Below are 27,032 nucleotides of genomic sequence, written 5' to 3'. Positions count from 1 at the left end.
AGGCCATTTCAAGGAAAGCGTACACAGCAGCTACGCAATAGTAGTATCGCTTGAAAGTGTCTTTCTCCCGAGTAAATAAGTGAATCATATAAATACTTACCTAAATAATAGTGTTATGGCTTCTGAGGATATATTCCAAGCATGAATATTTTGTGTCTATTATTGCGCGTCTTTCGTAATCTACCAAATCAGACAATTCTAGGCTATTTCAATGCAAGCGGTTGATAGTACATATGCAAAAGTAGTATCGCTTGAAAGTGTCTTTCTCCCGAGTTAATCAGTGTATCATATAAATACTTACCTAAATAATAGTGTTATGGCTTTTGAGGATATATTCCAAGCATGAATATTTTGTGTCTATTATTGCGCGTCTTTCGTAATCTACCAAAGCAGACAATTCTAGGCCATTTCAATGCAAGCAGTTGATAGTACATACGCAAAAGTAGTATCGCTTGAAAGTGTCTTTCTCCCGAGTTAATCAGTGTATCATATAAATACTTACCTAAATAATAGTGTTATGGCTTTTGAGGATATATTCCAAGCATGAATATCTTTTGTCTATTATTGCGCGTCTATCGTAATCTACCAAATCAGACAATTCTATGCCATTTCAAGGAAAGCATACACAGCAGCTACGCAATAGTAATATCGCTTGAAAGTGTCTTTCTCCCGAGGGAATAAGTGTAACATATAAATACTTACCTAAATAATAGTGTTATGGCTTCTGAGGATATATTCCAAGCATGAATATTTTGTGTCTATTATTGCGCTTCTTTTGTAATCTACCAAATCAGACAATTCTATGCTATTTCAATGTTAGCAGTCGATAGTAATTACGCAATAGTTGTATCGCTTGAAAGTGTCTTCTCCCGAGTTAATAAGTGTATCATATAAATACTTACCTAAATAATAGTGTTATGGCTTCTGAGGATATATCCCAAGCATGAATATTTTGTGTCTGTTATTGCGCGTCTTTCGTAATCTACCAAATCAGACAATTCTAGGCCATTTCAATGCAAGCGGTTGATAGTACATACGCAATAGTTGTATCGCTTGAAAGTGTCTTTCTCCCAAGGGAATAAGTGTATCATATAAATACTTACCTAAATAATAGTGTTATGGCTTCTGAGGATATATTCCAAGCATGAATATTTTGTGTCTATTATTGCGCGTCTTTCGTAATCTCCCAAATTAGACAATTCTATGCTATTTCTAGAAAAGCTGAACATAGTACATACGCAATAGTTGTATCACTTGAAAGTGTCTTTCTCCCGAGTTAATAAGTGTATCATATAAATACTTACCTAAATAATAGTGTTATGGCTTCTGAGGATATATTCAAAGCATGAATATTTTGTGTCTATTATTGCGCCTCTTTCGTAATCTACCAAATCAGACAATTCTAGGCCATTTTAATGCAAGCGGTTGATAGTACATACGTAATAGTTGTATCGCTTGAAAGTGTCTTTCTCCCAAGGGAATAAGTGTATCATATAAATACTTACCTAAATAATAGTGTTATGGCTTCTGAGGATATATTCCAAGCATGAATATTTTGTGTCTATTATTGCGCGTCTTTCGTAATCTACCAAACCAGACAATTCTAGGCCATTTCAAGGAAAGCGTACACAGCAGCTACGCAATAGTAGTATCGCTTGAAAGTGTCTTTCTCCCGAGTAAATAAGTGAATCATATAAATACTTACCTAAATAATAGTGTTATGGCTTCTGAGGATATATTCCAAGCATGAATATTTTGTGTCTATTATTGCGCGTCTTTCGTAATCTACCAAATCAGACAATTCTAGGCTATTTCAATGCAAGCGGTTGATAGTACATACGCAAAAGTAGTATCGCTTGAAAGTGTCTTTCTCCCGAGTTAATCAGTGTATCATATAAATACTTACCTAAATAATAGTGTTATGGCTTTTGAGGATATATTCCAAGCATGAATATCTTTTGTCTATTATTGCGCGTCTATCGTAATCTACCAAATCAGACAATTCTAGGCCATTTCAAGGAAAGCATACACAGCAGCTACGCAATAGTAATATCGCTTGAAAGTGTCTTTCTCCCGAGGGAATAAGTGTATCATATAAATACTTACCTAAATAATAGTGTTATGGCTTCTGAGGATATATTCCAAGCATGAATATTTGGTGTCTATTATTGCGCGTCTTTCGTAATCTACCAAATCAGACAATTCTATGCTATTTCAATGTAAGCGGTCGATAGTACATACCCAATAGTTGTATCGCTTGAAAGAGTCTTTCTCCCGAGTTAATAAGTGTATCATATAAATACTTACCTAAATAATAGTGTTATGGCTTCTGAGAATATATTCCAAGCATGAATATTTTGTGTCTATTATTGCGCGTCTTTCGTAATCTCCCAAATTAGACAATTCTATGCCATTTCTAGAAAAGCTGAACATAGAACATACGCAATAGTAGTATCGCTTGAAAGTGTCTTTCTCTCGAGTTAATAAGTGTATCATATAAAATACTTACCTTAATAATAGTGTTATGGCTTCTGAGGATATATCCCAAGCATGAATATTTTGTATCTATTATTGCGTGTCTTTCGTAATCTACCAAATCAGACAATTCTAGGCCATTTTAATGCAAGCGGTTGATAGTACATACGTAATAGTTGTATCGCTTGAAAGTGTCTTTCTCCCAAGGGAATAAGTGTATCATATAAATACTTACCTAAATAATAGTGTTATGGCTTCTGAGGATATATTCCAAGCATGAATATTTTGTGTCTATTATTGCGCGTCTTTCGTAATCTACCAAATCAGACAATTCTATGCTATTTCAATGCAAGCGGTTGATAGTACATACGCAAAAGTAGTATCGCTTGAAAGTGTCTTTCTCCAGAGTTAATAAGTGTATCATATAAATACTTACCTAAATAATAGTGTTATGGCTTCTGAGGATATATTCCAAGCTTGAATATTTTGTGTCTATTATTGCGCGTCTTTCGTAATCTACCAAATCAGACAATTCTAGGCCATTTCAAGGAAAGCATACACAGCAGCTACGCAATAGTAATATCGCTTGAAAGTGTCTTTCTCCCGAGTTAATAAGTGTATCATATAAATACTTACCTTAATAATAGTGTTATGGCTTCTGAGGATATATCCCAAGCATGAATATTTTGTGTCTATTATTGCGCGTCTTTCGTAATCTCCCAAATTAGACAATTCTATGCTATTTCTAGAAAAGCTGAACATAGCACCTACGCAATAGTAGTATCGCTTGAAAGTGTCTTTCTCCTGAGGGAATAAGTGTATCATATAAATACTTACCTAAATAATAGTGTTATGGCTTCTGAGGATATATCCCAAGCATGAATATTTTGTGTCTATTATTGCGCGTCTTTCGTAATCTCCCAAATCAGACAATTCTATGCCATTTCAAGGAAAGGTACATAGCAGCTACGTGATAGTAATATCACTTGAAAGTGTCTTTCTCCCGAGTTAATAAGTGTATCATATAAATACTTACCTAAATAATAGTGTTATGCCTTCTGAGGATATATCCCAAGCATGAATATTTTGTGTCTATTATTGCGCGTCTCTCGTAATCTACCAAATCAGACAATTCTAGGCCATTTCAAGGAAAGCCTACATAGCAGCTACGTGATAGTAATATCACTTGAAAGTGTCTTTCTCCCGAGGGAATAAGTGTATCATATAAATACTTACCTAAATACTAGTGTTATGGCTTCTGAGGATATATTCCAAGCATGAATATTTTGTGTCTATTATTGCGCGTCTTTCGTAATCTACCAAATCAGACAATTCTATGCTATTTCAATGCAAACGGTTGATAGTACATACGCAATAGTTGTATCGCTTGAAAGTGTCTTTCTCCCGAGTTAACAAGTGTATCATATAAATACTTACCTAAATAATAGTGTTATGGCTTCTGAGGATATATTCCAAGCTTGAATATTTTGTGTCTATTATTGCGCGTCTTTCGTAATCTACCAAATCAGACAATTCTAGGCCATTTCAAGGAAAGCGTACACAGCAGCTACGCGATACTAGTATCACTTGAAAGTGTCTTTCTCCCACGGGAATAAGTGTATCATATACATACTTACCTAAATAATAGTTTTATGGCTTCTTAGGATATATTCCAAGCATGAATAATTTGTGTCTATTATTGCGCATCCTTCGTAGTTCCCCAAATGAGAAAATTCTGACCCGCTTCAAGGCACTTCAAGTATGCAAAAACACCTACAACATACAATATAGTGGAATCGCTGGACATGCTCTTTCTCCCAAGGGAATAAGTGTATCATTTTCACCTTTTACGCAAATGATAGTATGATAGTTTCTCACGATTTGTTCCAAGTATAAGTATTGTGTGTCTTTAATTCCGCATCCTTGGTAAATCACCAAACAGGTCCATATGGTTTCTTATATGATAAATTATACTTTGTTTTCGAGACAATGTGCAAAAATCTTTAACAGAATAGGACTGCAGGATTACTTGTTTAATGCTTCAGCTGAAATGTAATCTTAACCCGCTGCCTTGCCACATTTAGCAATATTCACAGCTGTCTCTACCTCCTCCGGGTTGTATTTGCTTCGAAAAAGACCAGTGTCAACAGGAATAACAGAACTCCTCCACAAGCAACATCCCCTATAATTTTCTGGAAATAGGCCTCATTCAAATTAATCACTGTCTTCCTCATTATACAAGGACTGATATTCACTCTTCCATCTATTAAGGGCAACATTTTTATTTGTAATAATACAATCCACCTGGATTACCTCCCCTGGTATAGAGCTGCGTTTTTTCATCAGTTATGCCAATTTAGAGTATTGGTTTAAAAAAATCCCGGCTGGCTGTTTGTTTACATTAATCCAGAAGTCGCTACTGTTCCTTTGATTGAGATTCCTCTCACATTAATAGAGTCACTTTGCCAAATGGTTTTCGCTCATACCCATACCTATGCTTTAAAATCTTCTTCCCAAAGGCAGATTTACAATTACGCCATTCCTGTTCCGAAGAGATTTCATTACCCCATGCACTGGGGCTCGAGTGCGTCACACCAATAAAGGTCTATGAAATGGCTTGTCCTATAACCAACAAGTACTTTTCTGAGCGGTAAACCCAGCTTTCCTATCAAGTTCAAGACACAAACATTATAATATATATATTCCAAATTATATACAATGGAAAGCGTCCTTCAGGGATTCATCAATCTTTTGCAGAGGTAGATCCAGCTTGTTATATCTATTTTTGAAAATATTCATCCCACAAACCATAACATTATATAATCCGCTTAACTTCAAATGTATATATACTGACAGAAAAAGTAAGGGAAAGATTATAACGAGCAGGAAACGGCTGGTACGTTGTGCCCGTCGGTCCTCACATGGCATGCTAGATACATCTGTGACAATAAGTTTTAAAAACACTAGGACAATAATACTGACTTTGTGCCCTTCTGTTACTCATGGCATGCTAGATACATCTGTGACAATAAGTTTCAAAAACACTAGGACAATAATACTGACTTTATGCCCTTCTGTCACTCATGGCATGCTAGATACATTTGTGACAATTATACTGGCTGATGTATTTTCAAGGGCTTAATTTCAGCCTAAATCATTTACCCATGGTACAATAATCACTGCTACAATTTATTTCATACACTTGTATTGGGAAGCATGCAGAAAGTATCTGGAAAAGCGTTTTTCAAGCATAAATAGTCGAAAACGATGCTTTTGGCTCCGCATTGTAAATTGTTAAGGGTCATTCACATTGCGCTGATTCATTGACGCACGTGATGCCCAAGGCTTCTTCCAGAGGCAGAATGTTTCGTGGCATGTTTTTCTCTGGTATTTGTTCCTCACAGTGCAACGGGATTTGATGATAAAGTCAATTTTATTATATGGAAATAGTCAATGAAATTCAGACACGTGCCAAGAAGTCAAACTAGCCTTCTGTTATGCACAGTTAGTTCTATCAGACAATCTGTTGTGTATTATTTCTTTCTATTATTGTTTTTAAAAAGAAATACCTGTTACATAAAATGGGCTTTCACCCAGGGTAGCAGAAAGCCCATGACACATAGCAAAACTTATCATTACATCTTAGATTTTTTTATGGATATAACATACTTCTCACTCACACATTCACTCTAGTACTACAAATATACTGCATATATCAAGTACGCATAAATTAATGAAGCTTATTTATCATTTTGCAGTGCTATAAAGTACATGGTCTCTAACATTAATGTTTGAGTATGGAACTAAAATTAAAACGGATGCTGCTCCTCATTTTCGAAAAATTTATAATGCCACATCCAAGCTTCATTGAATATCTGCTGATTACCTGTCTTGAAAGCAACATCTTTTTCAAAGTTGTATCTGAAAACCTGCCCTTTTATAAACATGAAAATAAGGTTTTTTATTTTGAAATTTGCTTCTATAGATAATGAATTTTGCAAAAAGTAAATGTAAATGGAACAGTTTATCTGTTTCGATGTCCTCTTTATTAAAGGTTGTGTATTGTTTTGTTACAGCAGTAAATGAAAGTAAAAAATATGACATGTTGGTTATAGGGATTACAATGGACTATTATTAATTGAGCCTTTCATAGAGTGTCTTTTGATATCAAATATATCAACATGAGTTGATGAAATTGGAAAAACTCTGAGGCTTGCCGACGAGTTTTTCCACTTTTATCAACGAATGTTGATATATTTGATGTGAAAAGACACGAGGGTGAGATTTTTTTTTTCATCCAACATCATTCTTCCAACTTTTTCAGTTTGTAGACAGTAATGAGCAGTAAAAAGTACTGTCAAAAGCTTCAGTGGCAGAGCCATTAGTGATGTCATTTGATTGTAATGTCATGGTAACAATGACATCACAATGGTCTGCAAAGCATTGTGATGCAATTTCATTGCAGCAATATCTACAATGTATACATCACGTGATCTCACCCAAGCGATATCTCCTGTGGTAGCCTGTATTGCATGATAAAGTTACTTACACTCAAAATTGTCTTTGTTATTGTTTGTAATTGTAATAATCTGTCCTCAAGATCAAATATCCCAACCACTCGGTGCAGCCCACTGACCACTCGCACGCGCCATTGGTCAATTGTTCCTGACATTGAAATGTGTAATTAAAAAAACAAAACAAATTTCCCTACTGTGGACAGCGGAACTATATACAGGGCGTCGTCTACTTTCAACAACAGTGCACTTCGCGAACTGTGTTATCTCAACAAATTAATGCACGATCTTATGTACCAGTGCCTCGCCTACTTTTGCCTACAGTGCAGTTTGCCAACAGTGTCAACAAAACAACTTTATGCGCCAGTGATTTATGTAATTTCCAGTTTACTCCTTCAGTTACAATGTAGACTCACACAGGCAGCCGGTTACAATAGAGTTGTTACTGTGGATCCATCACACAGAGTCCCTCAATAACAAAGCGAGATCACAAAATAATTCAAGGACAATTTATTGCTGGCAGCAAATAAAATCTTGCTAAAATATTGCCCCATGTCCCATCAAGCACCAATGAATTTCCCATTGCACATAAATCCATCGAAATCTAGTTGATACATTTTCCTGTTCAACCTGGATTTACACATTGTTACACATTAGTTACAGCCCGCCGTCATATAGCTGAGATATTGCTGTGTGCGGCGTTATGCAACAAACGGTTGCAGTAACTCAAAAAAAAGTGAATGAATGGCAAACACCGGTACACTAATCTGCCAGGTGGCGCGTCGGAATTTCTGTCCCAGAAGTGGTGGTAATGTAATGTAAACATGTCGGCTACAGCTGTTTGACAGTTGAGAAGCTGAAGACAGAGTTGCGATGCAGTGGAGCAGCGGCACGCGGAGGAAGATCGATTTGATTGAAAGGTATGTAGTTGTACAAGAGATTTTCCAATACTGTGTTAGTTTGTGATGAATCTTGAAAAGTCTTTGTTTTGTTCCACGACCACCCGAGATAACCTGGAAAATCCGAACTGAATGAAAAATGTTTTTTACAAGCTACAGTCCTGGCAAAATAACCATCATTGAAGTTATTTTGGGTATGATCTGATGTTCTTAGTTCTGGGGTTTGACATGACCTGTGACATTTTCATTCTCAATCTAAGTTATAATTCCAGTACTTGGAAAATAGAAATACCTTCTTACACGAGTTCGAATTCAGTTCCAATTAAGGGTCTAGTTGCACAAATTATTTTCATTCATAGTAATTTAATGCATAGTTCAGCTTCATAGCCCCCCCCCCCCCCCCCCGACTGATTTTAAAGTATGTTCATATAAAATTCATATCTCAAATATATACAGGTTTCTTATAAAATTTGTTTCAGATTGGAGTCCTACGACAGGAATAATAACTTCTACCACTGAGAAGGTGACATAAAGTTACCAAAGCCTGTATGATTTGAATCATTGCCAGTCACTAGGGTTCCAGCAACTGATGCCATCACACAAAGACAGGTTGTCGCCCATGGCCTCTTCAGATGTCGAGGCATATTTTAGATACGGGTTAGCTGTAGATAATGAAGAGGTAAGTGTGCAATTTGTTTCTATGTGTTACTAAAATTTATTGAAATTATTACCAATAGTAACACTAACATTAACAGATGTATTTAAGAATACATATCCTGTGAAACATACATGAGAAATATTTTCAATAAAGAGATACTAAAATGAGCAAAAGGAAATCTTTTGCTTTCAGACTGCAGATTTGAGAAGGGACATCAACTTTTGAAATCCAATCATGTCCTGGCTTGCAGTGTTGTCATTGATCACCATGCCTACTTCAGTAGTCAGTGCTGCTTTGAAGAAAAAGGTTTGTTGCCTTAGAAACAGATTGGTCATAAGCTCCATTCTCAAGCACATATTGCGTCGTCAGTGATTTATGGTTTTAAATGAGTGAGTAATCATTCACAGTTTTGCTATTCATGATAGTACATTTAAGTCTGTTGGTTGATGCATGTCATTGATCCCAATTTCGTGGATCGATGCTCATGATATCAATCACTTGATTGTCTGGTCTAGACTCGTTTATTTACAGACCACCGTCATATAGCTGGAATATTGCTGAGTGTGGCGTTAAACAACAAAACAACCAACAACCAACCTTTGTGTAAATAATGTGTTATACCATACATAAACAATGACATAAACAGGAATAATGCATAACGTGTTATAAGGATGATAGTAAGATAACTCCATATTACACGTTTTGAATTCCTTCACTTATATCTACAGCTTTCGCATCAAAACAGCAGAATATGGTGGTGGTGAACACACACTGTGAATGCCCAGCTGGTAAAGGTCCCAATGGAACCTGCAAACACCTTGCTTCCTTCCTCCTCATGTTGTCTCAGTTCAAGTCTACAGGTGTGATTGCTGTGAGGTGTGATCCTGCACAGACATACTGCAGACATTCCACAGGCCACAAAAGGAATATTCAGGTACCTTACCATGTTTACTGGGGAGCAAATATATTAGTATTCAAAGTGCTTATACAGCATGTTAAAATGAATTAGTTATCACGTTTTTTGTGTCAATTATTTTCTTATGAAAATAAAGTTTTTATTCTTTTAAAAAATAGATATTCAGTTCAGCTTTACACATTAAAATAAATTAAGTACCCCTTGGTTATATTATCACATTTATTAAAATTAAATATACAGAATGATTATTTATTTCATGACATATGAAACTGATCTTTCTGCTAATGTATTCAGTAGGCATTGATCGTAACGCTTAAAAATAATTACTTTAAAGCCTCACATGTTATTTCTGCAGACCATAGTTGTGTGATCATCACTCTTTCAGTTGTTTCTCCCGTTGCGGGTATACCCCAAATTATGAATTGTCTCAAATTATGACAATTTCACTTCCTGTATCTATCAAATTGAAAATAGTGCTTATTGGCTGTTTCTACATTCAAATATTATAAACTAATGTATCCCAGTATCAGTAATATGTTTTCAGCAAAAAACTTATTCCTCTTCTTTTTTCACCTTTTAATAGATTCACCAAAGAAAGCAGTCTCATTCAAGTGTGGGGCGAAGCAGCCATCAATGTTTGATGACCCAAGACTGTCAAAATACAGAAAAAGTACATCTTATAGGGACCATGTGCAAAACATCACCCTCAACTAATGCTCTTCAGCGTCTGAGGATATCACGAATAGATACCTGTTTGAAAGAGCCAGTCTGTCATCTGCAGTAACAGATCATGACTATCTGGAAAGCCCTTCACAAAATACTGGGTGGAGAGAGCCTTGAAGGTATTTTACACTCATGTTTTCCGTAATTGTAGCTGAAGAGATCTTCAATCCTGAGATCTATGTATTCTTACAAATCACTAAATTATTATTTTTTAGGATATCAATAGCTACTGTTTTGTTGCATTCAAATAAGTAATTCTCTTTTTTCTAAAAAAATACCCAATATTATTCACGATATGGTTAGTTCATTTTTTACTGCAGATGACAGATATCTGATCACATTATCTTCAGACTTTGCAGTGTGGTAGTTGATGGTTAGGTTGAATGACTTGTCAATGGATTTTTTCTGGTCCCTTTCAGCTAGATACGACATGGTTAAACTGTTTTAGCCATGTTATCTGATTGAATTGTTTTGTTCTGATTTGTAAAGGAGTTTCAACAATGTTATTGATACGTTTTTGTGTGATATAATGGAATTTTATTCTGTCAATGTTTGCCAGATTACAGATGACCAGGCTGCAGAAAAAGACAAGGAAGCAGGCTAAGTGTAGCTTGTGGCATGAAGAGAGGAGATGGAGGTTGACAGCATCTCAGTTTGGGACAATTTGCAAATGTACAAGGAGAAACAAAACTAAATTATGTAAACAAATTGTCTCTGGAAAAAAACTAGTTTGTAACTCTGTGAGGCATGGGTTACAGCAGGAACCCCAAGCTGTTGCCAAACTTGAGATAGAAATGTGCATGTTAAACCGTTGTGGAATGTTTGTTGACTCTGAACTCCCTTTCCTTGCAGCAACCCCAGATGGTGTCATTGATTGTACTACCATTGCTGAGGTTGTTTAAATGTCCTTACAGTGCTAGAAATGAGGTCATTGCTCCAGGGAAACTCTTTCCTTATCTTTGTGAGAGAAATGGTCTCATACAACTAAAAGAAAACAGTAATTACTACTTTCAGGTGCGACCCGTGAAGATTCCGGAGTAGAATAGGTCTTCAGCAACCCATGATTGCCATAAAAGGCGACTGTGCTTGTCGTATAAGGCGACTAACAGGATCGGGTGGTTAGGCTCACTGACTTGGTTGATGCATGTCATCGATCCCAATTAAGTGGATTGATGCTCATGATATTAATCACTGGATTGTCTGGTCCAGACTCGATTATTTACAGACTGCCATCGTATAGCTGTAGTATTGCTGAGTGCGGCGTTAAACAACAAACCAACCAACCAACTTTCAGGTGCAGGGTCAGATGTATCTATCAAAGCGAAAGTACTGCTTATTTGCTGTTTCTATGTTTAACGACTTCACTTGATGGGGAATAGTGTACAGGAAGTTTGATTACCAGACTCTCATTATTCTTTGAGTCTTTCCTCAAGCCTTACATTGCTACTCACTGCATTTGTTAAGATTCACGAACAAACTTCCTTTTGTGGATTTATACATCCATGTGAAGACCATGTATCTAAAAAGTACTAAAAGTCTCATCAAACTTACTTTTGCCTTGCTCTTAAAAAAAAATATGTGAAAGTAGTGACTTTTCACAGTTAAGGAATAAAAGTAAATATTTTCAACAATTGAAATCTGGTGATGAGAATGATACAAATAAGTACAGAGGTATATCCCTGATTGACACTATGTGTAAAGTAGTCACTTGTATTCTTAGCTGTAGACTACAGCAGTTTGATGAAGAGTATAACATAATTGACAAGGCTTAGGCTGTATTCAGACCCAACTCGTCAACTATATATATACAGGCAAAAAGAAAAACATATACTACTGTCTTTTTGGTGTACTTTTCTGAAGTTTTTGACACTGTTTGATTCTTATATATCACTTGTAACCCTGAAGACTGTTAGAATAAGGGGTAGGTTATATAATGAACTTTCATCACTGTACTCCAACTTATGTGCCTGTGTTAGGAATTCATTTGGAATAACAAGCTAGTGCTGAAATCTGGAGAAGAACTTATTTCTGAATTATATAAGATGTACAAATTAGATTAATCTCTTGATGTTGGAAAAATTCACATTCAATATATTGGCCCTTGGTCAGTGTCTGAAACTCCTTAGGGCCAGCACATTTAAAACACTGTAGGCCTTGTGGAAAAACTGTAGACACAAACATTTTAGCTGAAGCAGTTAGACATACTCTTGCAATATAAAATTACAAAATACAACCAGTCAGTCATAAGCTGGATGATAGATGGAGCCTACATTTATCAAGGAAATTATCAGCTTTTAAAACCTTGGAACGCTGGCCTTGGGAATGTGGTGGACGTCCTTTGCAATGAAACTACATGACTGAATGTCTGTCTGACAACCATGTGATGGTGTTGTACTATTGCATTCATTGTTAAAGTGGTGGAGAGAGAGAGAGAGAGAGAGAGAGAGAGAGAGAGAGAGAGAGAGAGAGAGAGAGAGCAGATCAGCAAACAAATGTGAAACATTCAATGGTATTTTTTATATAATATCACAGGTACAGTCTTATGTACATATATTCATCATTTCAACTGTTTAAAACACAATAAAGTTGTTATATTTGAACATTATATGTTTGTCCCTAAATGTTGATCCACAATCTATAAACACTTATGCATAAACATGCTTACTTTGTGTGCATAATCCACAAACAGCCTTGAACTATAAAAGTACATAGTATATATGTTAAACAATGGAACTCAGTAAAGTGTCCCTCTTTCACCAGACTTAGACACACTGCATAAGTAGTCCTTGTGATTAGATGCTTGTCAGATTATCCATGGTATCAGAATGCGTGTCACGTCTTCATATCATATGTACATCTGACTGTTTACACAAATTGCCCGTGTTATTTTGCTTTTTTTCTGACTGGTAAAACATGCTTTGTGGTATCTACAACTTGGCATATACATGGAAAACAATTTCAACCAGTATTTTATCACATTAAACATGAGGTGACATGGATGGGATGCCAGGCTAGTTCACCACAAACAACCGCTTTATTTGTACTTGTGTTAACAGACAATGTTCTCATGTGTACACTTTAAACTGTCTGAGCTTGTGCATAACCCCATATGCATGGTCCATGACAAATGATTGGCACAATCATTCTGTCAAAAATAAACACAACTCTTAAAGATATGTTTACAGTATATATAAATGTGAGCAAAATATTCATGGCTTTTCAGGTTGTTGTGCTAATGTTTTTCATTTACTTTGTATGCTGATACAATTTAAAGTTTTTCACCTTTGGACCACCATTTTTCAATTTGTTTGAAACGTCCTCCTCTGCAAAATACGATCATAATTGTTTCATCTTAATTTACATTCATATCATATTTGTCACAAAAGATTGCTACATCTGATTTCTGCAATTTGACAATAGCTTCACTTCCATTCACCATGCCATCAGTAAATATCAATGTGCTAATGCTATCAACTAACTCATTCACAAACATACCTTTGCAGTTTCCTGATTGTATTAGTTGAACAAGATCATTAAGAAACTGAGTGAACAGCAATCATACAGCCATGTCTAATACCCACCATACAGTCACAGTAGACAATCACATCTCTCTACTAGAAGTAAACTGTTGTACTTTCAATGCCATGAACAGACACCACTAGGTCATACAAACATACATGAATGTGTGAAGTATGTTTAGAATGGACATTATTCATGCAAGTCAGTTGGCATTGCTTGGGCGAAAGTTTGACAACATATAGCAAATTCGAACAATTCTGGAACCTAGTGAAACTTTTGATGGATGAAGCTCCCTCTGAAGAATTTTGTAAGTGTTGCCAAGTCCAATGACATGCTCAATATGAATTCTCTTGGATGATACTCTGCGGTTTTAACCCCCCTTCCCCCCCCCCCCCCCCCCCCCACCCCCCAACCCCCCCCAATTCCAAGCAAACATCAATGAATAACCTACATATACACAAAAAAAGACCTCTCTATCAACAAACTATTTAACATACATGAATTACAAACAGCCATAAAAACAAAAACCCAGCCTCAGCCACAGGTCTGGACAACATAAGTTACATAATAATAAACCAAATTCCCATTAAAATGCAACATTTATTACTTCAACTCTACAATAACATATGTATACAGGTACAACACCTCAAACATGGAAACATGCCAAAGTCATACCAGTCCTGACGCCAGGAAAAGCCAAAATGAGCCTGATTCATACCGGCCCATATCTCATCCCACCTTTGTAAAATTCTGGAAACAATTGTTAACAACAATAGACATTGGCCATATTTATAGACGTCAGTAAAGCTTTTGATGTGGTTTGGCACAATTGCCTCGTTCAAAAAATAGAAAATAATGCCATTAATGGGAGAATTTTAACTTTCATTCATTCATTTCTAACTGACAGAAACATAACAGTAAAATCCCATGGAACACTCACACACCCATAAAAAAATGGCACCTCATAGGTAGGATTTTATCGCAGACATTATCTAACTTCATGATACACGATATGTTTCCAAATTCTATAAAAAAAAGACAAAATTTCAACTGCCAAATTTGCAGACATTTCCCTCTGGACTTCCTGATCATCTACAAATTTAATCCAAAACAAAATGCAGTCTGCTCTGGATAATATTCAAAAATGGGCTTCCAAGTGGGGATTTCAAATCAACACTAAAAAAACATTGGCTTAATATCTAAAAAAAACAACATATGAGAAATCATACACCCAAACTACACCTCAATAATGAATAAATTATCTTAAAAAAAGGAGCCAAATTCCTGGGAGTTACATTTGACCAACATCTAACCTGGACTCCCCACATGTAAAAATTGGTCACCTCATGTGAAAAAGATTTAAACTTAATGAGAACATTCAGAGGCAATGACTGGGGACCTGACAAACAAACCCTCCTCTCCATATACGAACACTAATACAATCAAAACTTGATTATGCCGCTCCGTTCTTTAGTGGCATATCCACCCAAAACCATAAGAAATTAAAATCAATTCAATATAAAGCCCTTAAAATAGCTACTGGCACCAGGACTGGTACCTCCAATAATTCCTCATAACTCATAACCAACACACTGTCAATCACTCACAGAAGATACCAAACTATACTTAATTACTGGGGTGGGGCCCAACACAACCCAATTTATTAAACACTCAAACATTAATATGACAACATTAGCAAATCTACAACACACAAGTTTAAAAAACACCCAGACAAAGCCCCCTAAAGCCCCCTACATGACCCTTCTACACCAGCTCCTACAAACACACAATCTCACCAATATCACACACACACACACACACACACACACACACACACACACACACACACACACACACACACACACACACACACAATCTCACCAATATCACACACACACACACACACACACACACACACACACACACACAGCACAGCACTATATAGCAGACCTACAAGCCCCCCAACTGACACATCACTTCATAAAACACTTCTCTCACAACCCAACCCTCTCCCCCACCCCCACCCCCACCCCCTCACCCCCCACCCCCAACCCCTGATAAAACAACACTCATACTTCATCATATCCACTCTACCTGGCCAGGTATTTACTCAGATGCATCTCAGAATAAAGCAAAAAAACAGGGCTAGGTATCCATATATACCAGACTCCCCCCATTACCACCAACTACCATTATGACAACTACACCAATAACCACACTGGTGAACTACTAGCTATACTCACAGCCATTCATTCAACTAAAACACTTAAACAAAAAGAATTCTTAATTATCTCTGACTCATTAGGCTCGCTTAAACAAATTCAAAACAAATACTCAAAATGCCGCCCTGACCTCATTAACAACATCATACACCTTAGAGCAGAATTAAAAGAAAATAATAAACAAATAAGTCAACTGTGGACACCTGGCCATTCCAACATACCTGGCAACAACACAGCACACAGAGCAGCAAAAACAGCCACCACACACTCATCACTACCCATTCACTTTCATACATCCAAAACCTAACTACAGTCAAAAAATTTAAAAAAGAATCAAAATTCAAAATTACCAGTATATCATTAAAAATTCTAATTCCAACTGGCTTGAACCCCTTTTTTTTAACCAGTCAACAAATGCCACAATTATAACATTTGACATATCTCAACCAAACCATATCAAGAATAGTCAGTGGCAATATCAATCTTAACTATTATCTCTTTAAACAAAACAAACATGATAATGGCAACTGTCTTCACTGCAATAGCCAAGAAGACCTTGACCACATTTTTAACCACTGTCCTTTCTACAGCACCCTTCACTCCAAACTTTATCACTCTATCCCATCTCACTATCAGCACAATATTTCCTTACTTTTCAGTCCCTTTAACCCAATCTACATATTCAACGCCATATCTCACTTCATCCTTGATGCCAACTCAATCGAACAATTTTAGAACCATCCAAACAAATTCTGACTACAAAATCTATTATGTAAACACACTTTTTCCCATTTCGGATCGGGATCGAAATCTACAGCGCGGATTGTCCTCTACGACGTCCGCGCGCGGAAATTCATTAAACCATACTACTAAAGCAGATAGACGATCAGCCAGCCAGCTGCAAAGGTCAAGGACGCTAACATTCTGCCATGCGACAACACACCAGTAACAAGCTCTTCGGACCCCTCTCCCCGACCCCTATTTAGTATGGCCCTTACATCTAATTGCAAGCAGCTTAACTGCTAGGTTTTTAACCCCACTACGCTATATATTTTTTCTTAGGACTAGAGTAGTCACAGTAGGTTAGATTAAGCTGCGCCTTTACCAACTTTTGACCACAAGACTCAATGACCCCTCCCCCCCCCCCCCCCCCCCCCCCCCCCTTCATAAAGTAATTCATCTTTCTACAACATTCCAAATGACCCTATTTTTAATACACTAGATGTAACTTTTTAATTTAGGATCTAGCTATAAGTGTATGACCCTTCAGTTACAGTTTTTTGGGTATGGTGATTTATTATTATTCAACTATTATTTATTTTTATCATTCCCCACCTGCCCCGTCCGCGAAATGCATTAACTGTGACGTGGACGTTAAACCCCATAAGCAATGGTATAGTTGAGAGTGAAAGGTGCTCTAAAAAGGACAGTGGTTAAAAACATGATCTAAGTATTGGGGGGTGAGGCAGTTGGTGCAATTACCATTAGGGTGTCTATTTTACTTCAAAAATATAGTTTAAATTGGTATTGCCACTAATGATATGTGGCATTTGTAGACTGGTTTAGGAAATAAGATCTTAATCCAGATAGAGTTACGATTTTGAATGAGGTTTTGGAAATTAACTTTGATGGATTGTTTTATTTTAGATTTCAACTGGGTTTTTGAAGTATGAAAGTCAATAGATAGGGATGTGTGTGTTGTGGCTGATTAAGCTGCAATGTCTGCCATGCTGTGGCTAGGGACCCATAGTAGAGTTCTAGATGTATTTGTTACTTTTAGTTCTGAAATGAAATGGATAATATTGTTGATTAAGTCGGGTCGGGTTTTTGAATGTTTGTTTAAAAGTTTGTTTAGGTGAACCAAGGGAGTCAGAAATGATAAAAAAGTTGTCTTGTTTGAGAGTTTTGACTAGATGGAGGGCGTAAGTATGGCAAGTAATTCAGCAGTATTAATATAAGTGAAATGTTTATAGTGATAATTAGTACTTATAGGTTGGGCCTGGTCTACACGGATACCAAGCCCTGTGTTATTGTTCTTGTCCCGTGAGGCATCTGAGTATATGTGTGTATGTGATGGTCAGGTAGTGTGTATGTGATTGAGTATTGATGTTGTTCTTGTCTAGTCAGGCATCTGAGTATATGTGTGTATTTGATGGCCAGGTAGAGTGTATGTGATTGAGTATTGATGTTGTTCTTGTCTAGTCAGGCATCTGAGTATATGTGTGTATGTGATGGCCAGGTAGTGTGTATGTGATTGAGTATTGATGTTGTTCTTGTCTAGTCAGGCATCTGAGTATATGTGTGAATGTGATGGCCAGGTAGAGTGTATGTGATTGAGTATTGATGTTGTTCTTGTCTAGTCAGGCATCTGAGTATATGTGTGTATGTGATGGCCAGGTAGAGTGTATGTGATTGAGTATTGATGTTGTTCTTGTCTAGTCAGGCATCTGAGTATATGTGTGTATGTGATGGCCAGGTAGAGTGTATGTGAGTATTGATGTTGTTCTTGTCTAGTCAGGCATCTGAGTATATGTGTGTATGTGATGGCCAGGTAGAGTGTATGTGATTGAGTATTGATGTTGTTCTTGTCTAGTCAGGCATCTGAGTATATGTGTGAATGTGATGGCCAGGTAGAGTGTATGTGATTGAGTATTGATGTTGTTCTTGTCTAGTCAGGCATCTGAGTATATGTGTGTATGTGATGGCCAGGTAGAGTGTATGTGATTGAGTATTGATGTTGTTCTTGTCTAGTCAGGCATCTGAGTATATGTGTGTATGTGATGGCCAGGTAGAGTGTATATGATTGAGTATTGATGTTGTTCTTGTCTAGTCAGGCATCTGAGTATATGTGTGTATGTGATGGCCAGGTAGAGTGTATGTGAGTATTGATGTTGTTCTTGTCTAGTCAGGCATCTGAGTATATGTGTGTATGTGATGGCCAGGTAGAGTGTATGTGATTGAGTATTGATGTTGTTCTTGTCTAGTCAGGCATCTGAGTATATGTGTGTATGTGATGGCCAGGTAGAGTGTATATGATTGAGTATTGATGTTGTTCTTGTCTAGTCAGGCATCTGAGTATATGTGTGTATGTGATGGCCAGGTAGAGTGTATGTGATTGAGTATTGATGTTGTTGTTGTCTAGTCAGGCATCTGAGTATATGTGTGTATGTGATGGCCAGGTAGAGTGTATGTGATTGAGTATTGATGTTGTTGTTGTCTAGTCAGGCATCTGAGTATATGTGTGAATGTGATGGCCAGGTAGAGTGTATGTGATTGAGTATTGATGTTGTTCTTGTCTAGTCAGGCATCTGAGTATATGTGTGTATGTGATGGCCAGGTAGAGTGTATATGATTGAGTATTGATGTTGTTCTTGTCTAGTCAGGCATCTGAGTATATGTGTGAATGTGATGGCCAGGTAGAGTGTATGTGAGTATTGATGTTGTTGTTGTCTAGTCAGGCATCTGAGTATATGTGTGAATGTGATGGCCAGGTAGAGTGTATGTGATTGAGTATTGATGTTGTTCTTGTCTAGTCAGGCATCTGAGTATATGTGTGTATGTGATGGCCAGGTAGAGTGTATATGATTGAGTATTGATGTTGTTCTTGTCTAGTCAGGCATCTGAGTATATGTGTGTATGTGATGGCCAGGTAGAGTGTATGTGAGTATTGATGTTGTTGTTGTCTAGTCAGGCATCTGAGTATATGTGTGAATGTGATGGCCAGGTAGAGTGTATGTGATTGAGTATTGATGTTGTTGTTGTCTAGTCAGGCATCTGAGTATATGTGTGTATGTGATGGCCAGGTAGAGTGTATGTGATTGAGTATTGATGTTGTTGTTGTCTAGTCAGGCATCTGAGTATATGTGTGAATGTGATGGCCAGGTAGAGTGTATGTGATTGAGTATTGATGTTGTTGTTTTTCTGTAGGGGAAATGTTGGTTTGTGTAAGTAGAACACTGTGGAGTGGGGGTGTCTATTTCTGGTCAAGTATATAGTGTTAGTGTTAGTGTTAGTGTTGGTGTTAGTGTGTGTGTATTTCTGGAGCTGGTTGGTCAAGTATATAGTGTTTGTGTTAGTGTTAGTGTGTGTGTATTTCTGGAGCTGGTTGGTCAAGTATATAGTGTTAGTGTTAGTGTGTGTGTTAGTGTTAGTGTGTGTGTATTTCTGGAGCTGGTTGGTCAAGTATATAGTGTTAGTGTTAGTGTTAGTGTTAGTGTTAGTGTTAGTGTGTGTGTATTTCTGGAGCTGGTTGGTCAAGTATATAGTGTTAGTGTTAGTGTGTGTGTATTTCTGGAGCTGGTTGGTCAAGTATATAGTGTTAGTGTTAGTGTGTGTGTGTGAGGGTGGGGGGTTTGGTGTGTGTGTGTGTGTGTGTGTGTGTGTGTGTGTGTGTGTGTGTGTGTGTGTGTGTGTGTGTGTGTGTGTGTGTGTGTGTGTGTGTGTGTGTGATATTCATAAGGTTATGGGTCTGTAGTAGTTTGTATAAGTGGGTAACCTTCGGGTCTTTTTCTGGGTGAGTTTTGAATTTATGAATTGTAGATTTCTTATTGTTGTCCATTTAAGCTGGTTTGCTGTCTGCGTTGAGTGATTGAGAGTGTGCCTGTCATATGTAGTAGTGCACTATGTGAAGTACCAAACCTGGTACCAGTGGCTATTTTTAGGGCTTTATATTGTATAGATTTTAGTGTATTATGATTTGTGATGGAAATGCCACTTAAGACGGGAGCGGCATAATCAATTTTTGAGTGTGTTTGTGTTTTATATATACTAAGAAGTGTTTGTTTGTCTGTTCCGCAGTCGGTGCCTCTGATGGCCCTCATTAGGTTCAAATCTGTTTCAAAGAGCAGACCAATTTTGAAATATGGGGTGTCCAGACAAGATGTTGATGAAATGTGACTCCTAGAAATTTTGCTTCTTTTTGGAATGTAATTTCTTCATTGTTTAAGTGAAGTTTGGGTGTATAATTCAACATATGTTGTTTTTTTATAAGCATGGCAATAGTTTTTTAGTGTTAATTTAAAATCCCCACTTAGTAGCCATTTTTTTAATGCTGTCAAGTACAGACTGTATTTTTGTTTTAATTAAGTTTAATGATGATGAGGTCCAGAATGAAATGTGGTCTGCATATTTTGCTGCTGAAATATGATTAATTCTTATGTAATTTGGAAAAATGTTGTCGATCATGAAATTAAATAAATATTAATGTCCTCGCCAATATGCTACCTTGTGGAGTGCCATTTTCTAATGGGTGGGCATCTGATAAGGTGTCATGGGATTGAACTGTGATATTTCTGCCTGTTAAAAAGGAATGAATTAAATTTAAAATTCTCCCATTTATGGCTTTATTTTCCAGTTTTTGAATTAGGCCATTGTGCCAAACCATTTCCAAAACTTCCCTAAAGTCTATAAATATGGCCAAGGTGCATTGTTTTCATGTCTGTGCTGTCCTAATGCCTTGTTCCAAATGAAAAATGTGGTCTAAAGTTTGCCTATTGTTTGTGAAGCCACTCTGGTCAGGGCTAATAAGGTTGTTTATAGAAATATGATGTTTGAGCCTGTTATCAATAATTGATTCTAGAATTTTACATAAATGCGAGGTGAGTGATATGGGACGGTAAGAATCAGGCTCATTTGGGGGTTTTCCTGGTTTCAGGACTGGTACTACTTTTGCATGTTTCCATATTGATGGTGAGGTGCCTGATGTCCATATTTGGTTGTATAATTGAAGGAGTGGCTTCACCTTTTTTTCCACAGTTTCCAAGAATTATTAAGATGTTACAAAAATATTGCCAGTGGCTCTTCCTTGCTGCCTTAATAAGATGTTTTGTTTTGTCTCTAAGATTTATAAATAAAGGTAATTTTGAAAAGTCTTTCTTTGCTTTATTGAGAGCCATTTTTGTTAAAAAAAAATTCAATTTTAGAGCTCCACCAGGGTTATGGGTGTGGTGGTTTGTGTTGCTGGTGGGGATACATTTTATAGCTATTTCATGTAATTTATTAGTGAGGTTTGTGTTGCAAGTGTCTATGTTTCTGTGGTGGATTTGGTCTGTGTCTGTTTGGTTGCATAGTTTTGTAAATAGTGCCAGTTGGCCTTTTTAAAATTAAAATTTATTTGCTCGGGGGTGTATGAGGGGGGTTCAGTTGGGTGGGGTGGGGGAGGATGGTATATATATATATATCTATATTTAATGTAATTTTGATGGGGCAGTGGTCGCTACCCAGGTGTCGTTATGAACTTCCCAGCTGTTTTTTTAATAGATTTACCTATAGTTACTGTTATGTTCACTGCAATTGAATTTTAAAGATGATTTATTGGTTGTCATTTAATTTAATAAGGTTACTGCTATCTATCTAGTCTACCAGAAGTCTTCCATACTTATCTGTATAATTGTTTGTACCGCACAATGGATGGTGTACATTTAGGTCCCCGAGGATAAAGGTATTAGGTTCTATATAATTAGTTAAGATGTCTAGAACATGACAGGTTTGGCTTTTGAATGGTATATATTTATTATTCTTGACTTTTATTAACAGTGGTATTTATTGCAAGGACTCCTAGATTAGGGGTAGGAGTTTTTGATGAAAATACCAGGAATATTGGGGGGGGGGGGGGGGGGGGGGGGGGTGTCTATCTTTCCGAATAAATTGGATTCATGGAATTTTAAAGGCCATTTTAGTAGATTGTCAGGTTTCCTGTAGTGCTATTAAGTGTGGTTGAATTTTGTTTTGGCTGATGAGGCCCTTAAGTTCATGCCCATTGTATGACCACAAAGGATGAGAGGGTACGAAATGTATTTATAAATAATATGGTGGGGGCTAATTTGGACTAAACATGGGATTAGGGTGACAGGTGACATGAAGTGAAATTGGTTATTTAATTAGTTTTTTAGCTTTAAGGTGGTTGCTAAGAGGGAGGCGAAGGACTTTTGGTAAACTTTGGATTTTGTAGCAAGGTTATGTAGTTTTTTGGCAGTGGGTAGTTTCATGAGGATTGCAGCAACTATAAACTCAACTATTCTGTTCATGTTGCTGTGTAGTATTGGGTGTGTAATATTTGTAGAGGATGCTGTATTTTGTTAGCTTGGTAGGTTTTCCTGTATTTGGTAATGTAGTAGGGGGTGGGGCGGGGGTGAGGGATTGTTGGTGTGCTGAACATTGTTTGGGGTTCTGAGGGATGGTTGGGATGGTTGAGTCGGTAGATGAGCTGAAAGATGAGTCTAGTGTTTGGTCGGTGAGTGGTAAAAGTAGTCTTCTTGGTCATCTGTAGTGTAATTGTCTTTAAGGGAATAGTTGCGGGTTTGGGGACGTTTGATTGTTTGATTTTTTGTTAAGTTTTAGGATGTGTTTGCTTGATGGGACACGTGTTTGCTTGATGGGACACGTGTTTGCTTGATGGGACACGTGTTTGCTTGATGGGACATGTGTTTTGGTTGGATGGGTGACCTTCGGCTTGACAATTGACACAGTAGGGGGCCCAAGTGCATTCTTGAATGGCATAGGGGGAGATTTTTGCAGTTTGTTTTTTATGGCCGAATGAGAGACAGTGTTGACATTGTTGGGGATATATTTTCTAATTGGATGGACTTTGTATTTTAGTGCGCCGAAGGTGATATGAGTTGGTAATGTTGTTGTCTTAAATGTGATGAAGACTCTTTGTGTGACTGTTCTACCTGGTGTTGATTGTTTTTGTTGATTGTTTTGAAGTCGGCGGTACTCACAGCAATCACTACATTTATTAAACACGTCAAACTACTCTTTTACTAACTTTTCTCATTTCGGATCGGGATCGAAATTCACAGCGCGGACTGTCTTCTCCGACGTCCGCGCGGTAAAACTACGCTATCCAGACTATACAAGTAGAGATTCCTGCAGGGCGTCAACTGGGTCTGTCAGACTGAACTCGATATATACCCATAATATAATAATAATATAAACAATAATTGATTACAAGTCCTACATAGATAACACAACACATGTCATTCTTAAACATGCTTTGCCAGCAAAAATCAATATTTCTGGTCAAAATGCTGGTTGGGTTAAATAAAACATTTTTTTAAATAGTAAACACAAATAAATGCAATGAATCCACTGTCAATAAACTTCAGTCCAGATGTAAACAAATGTTCACCTACTCATTAATGGATTTCCATTTACCTAACAGCAAGTTAAGAACCTACAGGTTTGTCAAGACATCTATAAATATTGAGAATTATCTTACATCTTGTGAAAACAAAGCCGATAGGTCTCATTTCTCAAAACTTCGTTTAAGTAATCACAAACTAAAAATTGAAACTGGTACATGTACAAAACACCAACACCGTTGGAACAAGGTCTCTGTGAAACAGAGATATCTCAGAAGATGAGCAACATTATGCACTGTCTTGTATAAAATACAACCAAGAAATCACAAATAATCCTCAATCATGCTATTTCTGTTCAAAGGAGCAGTTCTTTATAATCTTACCAACAGTTATCCAGAAACAACTTCCAAGATCTGTTATATCAACAATTACAAACACATTCCTTGTATGTACCACATTGTTATAGTTTTGCTCAAGTCTCACACTGTTTCCATATCATTACTCTTGTTTTAAAATAAAATTGTTACAATGTACCTCCTTTGTATGTTGAATGTACCTGTGTGTTTTAATTGTCACTTATTGGGCATATATTTTGTAGTTTGTGATAGTTTGATATTGCCACTGTTTCTTCATGGAATGTTACCCAATACATATCTCATCTAAACCATCTTTGTTGTATGATAGTTTCTCACAGTTGTGTGCGGCGGCACTGTTGGCCCAATTTGCCTAAGGAGCTGCAATTCGCTATGCAGAGTTGTGTCCCTTGGGCACGCCAGAAACCTATGACAGTGTGTTTGGATCCCGGTTTGCCCCGATTTTGTTGTCAGCACAAAACCCGTGCTCGTGGGTTTCACCAAAGTGGTGAACGTCTAAGACCTGCATCACTTTGGCCTTTTTTCCGTCAAACTGACACGCCCTGATGTAAGTGGAAATGTGGCTTATTAACAAACGTTATGAATGCATGTGCGATGATTACTCTCGTCATGCCAAAGATCCGGTTCGATTCCCCAAATGGGTATAATGTGTGAAGCCCATTTCTGGTGTAAAACATACTCACTCACTAACATATACTTTACCTGTATTCGGTTAATATTACAGTAAGGAAGCGGAAGCCAACTGATATCCGCCCCAGTAGTAGGTGTTAAATCGGATAATTCTTTAACTGTAAACAGTCCCTCTGCGTTCACAACGTTTTATTGTGAGCTTAGTGCTCAGCGCTCAGTTCCATCCTGCCTAGCTCACGGCTGCTTTACATGCATATACCTTCTAAAATTGTGGATCATATTCTTAATAAGGTAAGACGGCCAGATCACCTAGTACCCTGTCCACAGGCCACACGCCACCAGTGCAGTGGTCGTCCCGATGATCTTACTCTTGGCCTCTGAGACATGAGCCCAAGTGAGATGGGAGATTCAATGTCAAAAGTATCTATTTGTACATTATGTGGAGAGGATATAGATAAAGCTCATTACTACATTACACTTTTTAATGGAAGTGAAAAGACCGGCTGCTGTCCCAACTTGAAGATGTCCTGAATATTGTATACCAAGAGAGTGCTATACAAACATTGTGTGTAATAAGTATGTGAAAAGTCAATCAGACGAGGTCTTCCTTTAAAGAAACGTGTAATGTAGAACACTCAGGCGTTCGTGGAAAGCTGAGCGTATCCTCCCCATCTGTGGCACCCATCACACACACATGCAAAGGCAAGTCAAGTGTTCACCTGAAAAAAACACGGGAAGATATGGTACAAGTCCAAATAGGGAATTGCATCAAGTAATACCTTGTTAACAAACGTTAGGAATGCACGTGCGATGATTATGTAATGTGTTCAGCTATGTTACAGCAAGGAAGCGATACATGTATAAGTGTATAAGTTTATTTTGACCACTTATTATTATTACAGATCACAGTGGGCCCTCAACTCCTCACAAGCCAACTTATTTGGGGATAAGGTACATTTTTCAAGATTCAAGAGGCGTACATATATTTCTAATACAGCAAACCACCATCAATGGACAAAGGCAGCTGTATACAATGTTAAAATAAACACATACACAGTCCAGATAACATTTACAATTTCTTTTAAGTATCTAGCGTTTAGTTTGGCGCACTAATTATAAAGCAAAATTTGAGTGTGGTTTTTTTTCAGTTTGTTCAGATTTGGATGTTAAATATTTCTTTAGTGCGAGTATATTCGATCATTGGTATATTTCTGTGGTATATTAAATAACTTCACATCTAAAGACATAGTGGAACTCATCTACTAAGGAGGATGAGCGGCGTAATGTTAACACTGTCATTTCCGTATAGACCGTCGTCGGCCGGTCGCAATGGGAACATTGTGGCAACATATTCGGGATTTTAACATTGGCAAGCACCTGCACATGTCATTTCCGTCGTGATAAATACAAGATTAATACACAATGTGGGACATGTTTCATTGTGTGGAATTTTAGTCTCCTAAAATAAGCGACATGCATTGTTGTTCATGATATTAACCACTTGTGTGAATGGTTATACCCCAGTAATCTACAGGTTCCTGAAATATTGATTATGAACACGCCGATCATACATGTTTGAGGAGCAGAAATTCTGCGAAGAGTGTGAGATCGATTCCTCAAGGATTTTAATGTATCAAAGTTATTCCTTTATCAAACTATTTAATAACGTACATATACCCCGGCACTCGTACGATTCGGATGGAGCCATTACACGAGCAGTAGGCTGTTTCATGTTATCATTCAGACTGTACCATGTCAAAGTCATCTTATCTAGATCATACCCAGATGGTGAGGGTGATAGACCTTCGCCCCCTTTAAATTGTTGAAGAAGGTGACGGAAGGTCCACAGTACAGTCTCCCAGCCATACACAGAAACATTACGGGATCGGGGGGTCAGCTCGCTGACTTGGTTGATGCATGTCATCAATCCCAATTGGGTGGATCGATGCTCATGATATTAATCACTGGATTGTCTGGTCCCGATTCAATTATGTACAGACCGCCGCCATATAACTGGAATA

General features: G+C 37.3%; 2 long non-coding RNA genes across 2 annotated transcripts; both read left to right on the top strand.

Moving 5' to 3' along the window:
- Positions 1-7,806: 7,806 nt before the first annotated feature.
- On the top strand, positions 7,807-8,850 carry LOC124121948. The gene is made up of 3 exons (XR_007220507.1): positions 7,807-7,909; positions 8,368-8,567; positions 8,739-8,850. It is a non-coding gene; the product is annotated as an uncharacterized LOC124121948 (long non-coding RNA).
- A 218-nt stretch (positions 8,851-9,068) lies between these two features.
- LOC125378795 lies at positions 9,069-11,272 on the top strand. The gene is made up of 3 exons (XR_007220506.1): positions 9,069-9,480; positions 10,046-10,304; positions 10,745-11,272. It is a non-coding gene; the product is annotated as an uncharacterized LOC125378795 (long non-coding RNA).
- The last annotated feature ends 15,760 nt before the right edge of the window (positions 11,273-27,032 follow it).

This window comes from Haliotis rufescens, unplaced genomic scaffold, assembly GCF_023055435.1.
Source record: "Haliotis rufescens isolate VD_foot unplaced genomic scaffold, xgHalRufe1.0.p SCAF_13, whole genome shotgun sequence".
Lineage (NCBI taxonomy): Eukaryota > Metazoa > Mollusca > Gastropoda > Lepetellida > Haliotidae > Haliotis > Haliotis rufescens.
Note: the sequence above shows the minus strand (reverse complement) of the source record. Positions and strands in the feature narration are given on the sequence as shown.